Genomic DNA, 7,628 nt, shown 5'->3' on the forward strand with positions numbered 1-7,628 from the left:
GGGGGAGACGGAGAAGAGAAAAGGGAAAGACGGAGGAGAGAAGAGGATGCCGCCGGAAGCGGAAGCGGCGGCGGTGGCAGGTAGAGAGTGGGAGGAGCTTCTCTCTCATCAAAGTAGGATTTGGGTTTGAATGGTGAGGGAGATGAAGTGGGTGATTATTGTGGGTTATTTTGATTTAATTGTTTGGGCTAACATTTTAACATTTTATTGACTTGGGCCAAGGGAGTGAGGAAACAAATATGAGCCCAACTCTTTAAAAATAACAATGGCTGCATTAAATTTTGGAAGGAGGCCCAATATCAAATTTAATTACTTGGACTGAAAATAAAGGGGAAGTCTTGGTCTAGTTTCGGAATTAGAACTTATTTGGAAGAAATTTAATTTCGGTAATCTAGCACGAGCCAAATTAATTATGGAATTTGACTAGTAGAAGGAGCATCAAGTAATATGAGTTTTAAAAATTCCTTAAAGATAAGTGAAATAAGAAAAGAAAATTAATTAGGAGGCATACATTCCTATTAAAGTCTAAGAAAATCTTGAAGCCGATTAGTATTTTATACTATATTGTTTTGTCTTGAAAAAGGTTATCTCCGCAAGGTAAGGTGGGAACGAGAAAATCAAGTTAAGGAAATTAAACGAACGGGGTGGGCTTTCGAACTAAAGTATTTTAGTGAGCTTTCGGTTTAAAGTATGTTTATAGTTTTTATGAGAAGTATATTTTATGGGCTTTCTATTTAAGATATGATCTTATGAGGGGTTTCGTTTACTATATAATTCAAGGATACTTTCAGTTATTTAAATTCATAGTATGTTTTGTCTTGCCTTATTTTTGTTTTTAGCATTACCTATCTATTTGTCTAGAAAGGGAGCTCCCTACTTAGGACCAGTTATGTTTAATCGAATTCGAGTCCTAGTAGAGCGAAAACCTTACTCGGATTAGTGTACACCAGGGGATCGTGAGCCATCCTTTGAGTTGGTCGGTCCGAGTGACTTGAAATGTGGCCACATTCCCCGGTTCACACGAGTTCGCTATGGTATATGCTACAGGAAAATAGACTGGAGTCATAGTTACAAAAGAAAAGAGTTTAGTGTACTTGGGCCTTTTAAGATAATCCCCAAGCTCACTCGTGATGGCTTGACAAAACCAGTTTAATATAAAGTATATTTTGGCAATTGTTCACGAGTATATCAATACTCAGTCATGCATATGTTTTAATAATGTGCGGTTAAGCGGTGACGACAAAGGGCGGTGTTGAGAGATGTGGCGATTGTGTTTCGAGTAAAATGCTCGGATGAATCGTGTCTCCATACACGTTGTCATTCTCTCTTGACTCTTCCGCGAATGCAAAAGTTGAACTTATGTTCTATTGTTTCATGCACTCGATATGTTTTGATAGTTATTTCAAGATGATTCTATTATGTTTAGTTGTGCCAAGGTTCCCTTTTTCTTCCCGTTTCTTTAAATCCTCCCATTGTCACGGTAAGTCGCGTTTGCTATCCTTAGCAAAGTGCGGTCGTGACAATGTAGTTCACTCAATTTTATAACATATAGAGTGAACTACAAAAATGGTCCATAGACTATGGGTTTATCTCGCCCATAGTCTCGGACTTTAAAAATATCGTCAGACATCCTCGAACTAGGGTTTATCTCAAATTTGGTCCTTTTGCCATTTTTGATACGAAAATACCCTTTTGAGCATTTGGGCAATTCGGTCTTTTTACACTTTTAACATTTTAAATCGATTGATTTAAATACCTTATTGATTTAAATAGAGCGTTGGCATAGCTTATTGATTAAATATTAGACACTATCGTATATTGATTAAAACTAATAATTTTTATTATTTAATAATTTTAATAATTAATAAAATTAATTGATATTATTTTCAAATTAATCCGATATTATTTCATGTACTAAATCGATATTATTTCCAAATTATCATTCTTTTTTCCATTTTTGTCATCCTTCAATTTCTTTCTTAATTTCAATATTAGAATTAATTTTATAAAATTAAATTTTAAAGTTAGATTTTTAAATATCAATAAGTTTTATTAATTAAAACTATTAATTCATGGACACTATAAATATTGATTAAAACTATTAATTTTTGTTATTTAATATAATATTAATTGAATTGAATAAGTAGTAAAAATAATATTATTCACGATGGAAAAATAAGAGCTATATTCTATTTATATTATTCACGTACAAAAATAGAAATATTCCTCTATTTAAATCAATAAGGTATTTAAATCAATCGATTTAAAATGTTAAAAGTGTAAAAAGACCAAATTGCCCAAATGCTCAAAAGGGTATTTTTGTATAAAAAAATGGCAAAAGGACCAAATTTGAGATAAACCTATCGAAATGTTTGCGATATTTTTAAAATCAGAGACTATGGACGAGATAAATCAATAGTCCAATGACCATTTTTATAGTTCCCTATAAGATATAAACTATCAAAATATATTTGTGTGTCTGCCCCTATTCGACATAGACAATATAGTCCAATTCAATTTATAAATCGATTAATCTCAAAGTAATATATAATGAGTTTGAATCTATCATAAAAAAATGAGGAACCATTTATTGATCCTTTTTCCTAATAAGATTCAAATCTAGAAAGCATATAATTTTCACACCGATTACTAGGATCTGTTAATATATAAGTCCCACAGAAAATTTGTTACCCCTAGTTAAAATTACAAAATATAAATAGGTCTAAAAACTGATCAAGTCGGATTCCATCATTCCAACATTATGCACCTAAACTGATCATAGTAATTTACAGAATGCTAAAATTATATATACACAATGTATTGTCTGTCAATATATAGACTTGTTACTAGAAAATTTCATGAGAAACCAAGTTATGTACTTCCCACAACGATGTAAGCAGATCGTGTCATGATTGCAAATTCTGATCTACGAAACAAGCTATAAACTCAATAAGGTGAAGGCCACACCAGATGTGGCTATTCCGTTTTACTACCTTTCTTGGCTGCAACTAGGAACTCCTGACAACCATCAGCTTCAATGTCCATAAATGTCTTTACCAGACGAGTGATGCACTGCCCCAGCGTCTCCTTGAACTGCTCCGAGCATCTTTTGTTGTCTTTGTCAGCATCATGAACGCCACCTCTGACAAGGCAGCCCACTTCAGCTCCGTTCAAGTAGGCCACACAGGACACCAGAATGTAACGTGCATGCTTGCGGAAATACCCCACCACAAAGTCCTCAAAGTGCTACAAGGGAAAGCAATGTAAGAGCATATCATGCATAACACACAAATGAAGCCGATTTGCAAAGACGTATGAGCTAATCATACCTTGGGTGGCTTCTGCATGCTGTAAATCATTGTCTTCAAGGAATATATGAATGTGTTCTCATTATACGCTGAGGAGCTATCCTCCCCTCTTTTTGTTCCCATTTCCCTCATACCCAGGCTCATTAAAGTAGGGTTTTGCATTTAATATCAATCCTTGTATGGAGACCAACACTTGTAGTGCGGTTGACTGGTCTGGGATCCACTTCTCCTTTCTGCTCCCGCTCCATGTGTTCAGAAGGCTAAGGCACACTTTTCCAGAATTGTACAAGTTAGGATTGATTCAAGACCACCTGAATGGTAATAGACTTCCTGCCAAAAATTGAGAGCAAGAAGTGAATCTTCAGCTCGATGGAGATAATAAACATGAGGGTCTAGGATCAAGAGAAACATACGGGTGGAATAGCAGGATATTTGCTGGGAAGTAGACATCAAAGAAAAAGAGACCATCATGGTACGGTGTTCCTTCTGCCCCGATTATCACAGCTCTCAAAAGATCCATCCTTGATTCATAAGCCCTCACATATACCTCAGCTGGTGGACAAAGAGTAATTGAAGATTATGAATTCATAATGGGAAGACAGATGAGATGTGTGCTATGCCATAAGCATAGATCGGGATGATTGATTGTTTCATCTTTTCCGTGTAAACCACTTTCACAGGCTGGTCATAAAATTCAAAATATACTCGTAAAACTCACCTGGCAAATTCTTTTCAAGAATCTTCCATTCTTCTTGTATTCTCTTTGCCCAGTTCTTTGATGCCTATACGACAGATCAAAGATATATTTATAAGTAGATTTTATGTCACAATTGACATGATTAAGTAAGTACTCATCAGACTCCCCTCACCACTTCAGAACACTTTCTTGTGGAGTAGTGATGATCCGAGTGATCATGAGCAGTGTCAAATTTTGCAAAATTGTCAAACTTATACACCATTTTGTCCACCACCTTCACTGGCCCTGTCCGCAGTGAACTCCCTGTTGAAAATGCAAACTTACATTATGAGCAGAATTTTAATCCCAAATCAAAATTAATTTACAGTTCATGAATTTTTAAGGACCCAAAAGAAGGTTCTAAATATCAGGCTTCCCGAACAGGTAAAAGTTTCCGACTCCAAGTGGCTTTCCTTTGATGGTATGTTTAGATGTCAATTATCAAATAGCTATTACTGACAAGTGCCAATCATTAAAAACATGGATGTATAGGGGGCAGCAAAACATTGTTTTAATTACTGGCATCAATAGTATGGATGCACAGGTTAGTTCCTTGTACTAGTAAAGGGTTCATTCCCATAACTACGAGTAAAACAATCCCTCAGAGTTGTGAACTCAGATTGGCTGTAGTGCCCAGGTCGAGGATGCCAGCTAACCTACAATAGGATCCATCACTTTTGAAAGTACGTTCGATTCATATTTGGTTGCCTACATCCTCTTTTGTATGCCTGTCTGTGAACTGCTCAACATAGTTGAAGATCCTCTTTTGGCAGTACTTCAACAACCATAGACATTCAGATAAGATCAAACTAGGAAAGATAAGTTGCAAACCTGAATGTGTTGAAGTGCTTGGGCCCTTGACTGGGATCTGTGTATCATTTTTAGGAGAACCCCGAAACCAGGGGACAGGCGCCTCAACTCCAGGTGGAAGCTCCATGTTATCAAAATGTGCTTCCAAATGATCATTGTCATCATAAATCATACCATCATAATCTGAATCCATCCACTCATCCTCTCCAAAGTATAAACTAGAGCTGAAATCATCTCCATAATCTTCTAATTCTTCAGCACCAACATTTGATGTTGCCATGTCATCTCCAGATTCTTCATCTGCTAAACCACTAGCACCAACAGAAGAATTCGAGAGGACTTTCTGTTGAGAAACAGAAATAAATTGTTTCAATAATATTTTCACCACTGAGGTAAAAAAGAATTCAAAAGAGAATTATAAGTTGTTATTTCAACAGTAAAATTATAAAAGGGTAGCTATCTGGATAGCTATGGACTCAGAGTACCTTTCCTTTGGCACTTCCATCAACTTCACTATCCATCAAGGAAGCATCATCGCCATCTTCTAACATGTCAACATCTATTATTTCAGGAACCTTCAAGAAATTTGGAATGATAGGTTAATGGATGATGTAAGGTTACTTTCACAAAATCAGTTACCGGGGAAGGGAATATATAGACAAAGGTATTAGTATAAGCATACGCCGTGAGATTCGCATGAGTGTAGCAAGTTCATTAGGGGGGGTAAACAAAGTAGAAGAAAAATGGAAGATTTATACTGACATATACTAACATTCTTATATGAATGAGGGGGATTAGAGGACCCACAAGAAAACAGGTGGCAGCATTGATGCTTAAGATGATGAAGCTACATCAAAAATGAACCATATGAAACCAACAGTATGCTATTATAAACATCATACGCTACTATGAACTAAACACATTTTCCCTACCCAAGACGCTACTGAAATCAGTATGCACATTGACTTTGTGATGCATTAAAGGTTATACCAAGATGAATGAGAGTTCAACCCAAGAAAATTTAAAAATCACACAAAGGAAAAATTGCAAACGAACAGAGACTTGCAGGAAACTCAATTAAGATAACTTTTCTGTTACTTAGAAACTCCAACTCTACCACTTAAATAAGTAAAAGGAAATTTAAACATGACTTAGCCTAACACATTTGAGTTTTTCAATGTTTTTGTTAAGAAACAACATTACTTCCTTTTAAAATATTTCTCCATATTTTAACTGCTATGGGGCTGTAGAGATAATCTCCAACGTATCACAAAACTTTCAACTATAAAAACCAAAATAAAGTCCTTCTACAACTGTGCCCACAAATAGGATAACTAGAGAAACAAACAAGATACAGAGATCTCTAGTCTAAAATCATCTCTAACGTTGACTTTTGAGATTATTTCCCTTTACACAATCATCATAATATGCCAAACGGAGGTGCATTATAATATATTGTCGCTACTTTAAACCAAATTACCTACTTCAGTGACCAAGAAAATAGAGTGTCACTGAGAAACAGAAAGGGAATTACAAAAGTAGTACAAGTAACAGAGAAAATGTGCTACTTTCAAATATCCAGAAATCAGTTTTCAGAATCTTTTCATGTAGCTATAGGTTTTTCATATACAGCAAAACAATTGCAAAAGCACTTGTTTTGAAACAGGGGAATCAAGTTACCCTAAGACAAACCCATCCCTGTAATTTATTTCTTATAGGGGTGAAACCCATAACTACTTCAAAGTCCAATGCTTTGTTAGCAGTGTAGCATAAAACTACATTGGTGAATAATTCCGAAAATCAATTCGAACCAAGACCAAAGAAAATAAACATGATCTCAAAACTCAGAGTTCCATCTTACGAATAATTTCACCCGGCTGAACATTAATTCACTTGGATCGCAGAAAACACAATAACAATTATAAGAATAGATAAAAACAAAACCACTGACAGAAACGTATATAGAGACAATTTAAGAAGAAAAGAAGAAATCTCCGACCTCTTGTTGGTTGGAGTAATTTGATTTAGAAGAGCGATCGATCGCCACGTCCACCTCTTTGCACGCTCCCGAAGAGCTTCCGCCATCCGAAAACGTCCTTTTCCTGCGCAATTGAAAATCTTGAATCATGCACGAACATCTCCACACAGAATAAAAGAAGCTTCGAAAAATACTTCGAATTGAGAGGGATGTATTGCGGAAACGCGGTGGCGGACTCCATGAGACAGATATACAAAAGCTAGGGCTGAAATTGTACTATTGTATTCCTGATTTAGGAGAATTTCCCATCATCGGAGTTGAGGTGTGAGGGTTCAATGTAATTCGCAGATTTTATGTAGACAAAGCTTACAAGAGAAGGAGAGAGAGAGAGAGAGAGTGTATTCTTCGTCGGATTCGCGCCTACGAAGAGTTTTTGCAGGTACGGGTCGTCGTTTAATTGATTCCATATAATAATTAAAATTAATTATGATTTAAATAGTCGCAAATCTCGTGCTCCGCAAGCTTAAATTTTGATTTTCATATATATTTTCCTTCCCGTATTAAAATGCTGTTGCACTAAATAGGGAATCAGGTATACATGAAAATTTAAAATATTCATAAAATATGTTAGGGATTCACAGATATGGAATGGCCTCCCTTAATAAATTTGTAGTTTAACTAAAAGATAACTTTTTCGGTAAATATATAAACTTTTAATATTTTTTTCCAAACTTTTGAATTAAATATATGAATTTTTGGTTTTTCTTATTTTTTCCTCCAAAAAAGATGATGTGTA

The 7,628-nt window shown here is 35.4% G+C and overlaps 1 pseudogene; it reads right to left on the minus strand.

Moving 5' to 3' along the window:
• Positions 1–2,730: 2,730 nt before the first annotated feature.
• LOC125197902 lies at positions 2,731–7,241 on the minus strand (annotated as a pseudogene).
• Positions 7,242–7,628: the final 387 nt, after the last annotated feature.

This window comes from Salvia hispanica, unplaced genomic scaffold (assembly GCF_023119035.1).
Source record: "Salvia hispanica cultivar TCC Black 2014 unplaced genomic scaffold, UniMelb_Shisp_WGS_1.0 HiC_scaffold_1072, whole genome shotgun sequence".
NCBI classification, from domain to species: domain Eukaryota; kingdom Viridiplantae; phylum Streptophyta; class Magnoliopsida; order Lamiales; family Lamiaceae; genus Salvia; species Salvia hispanica.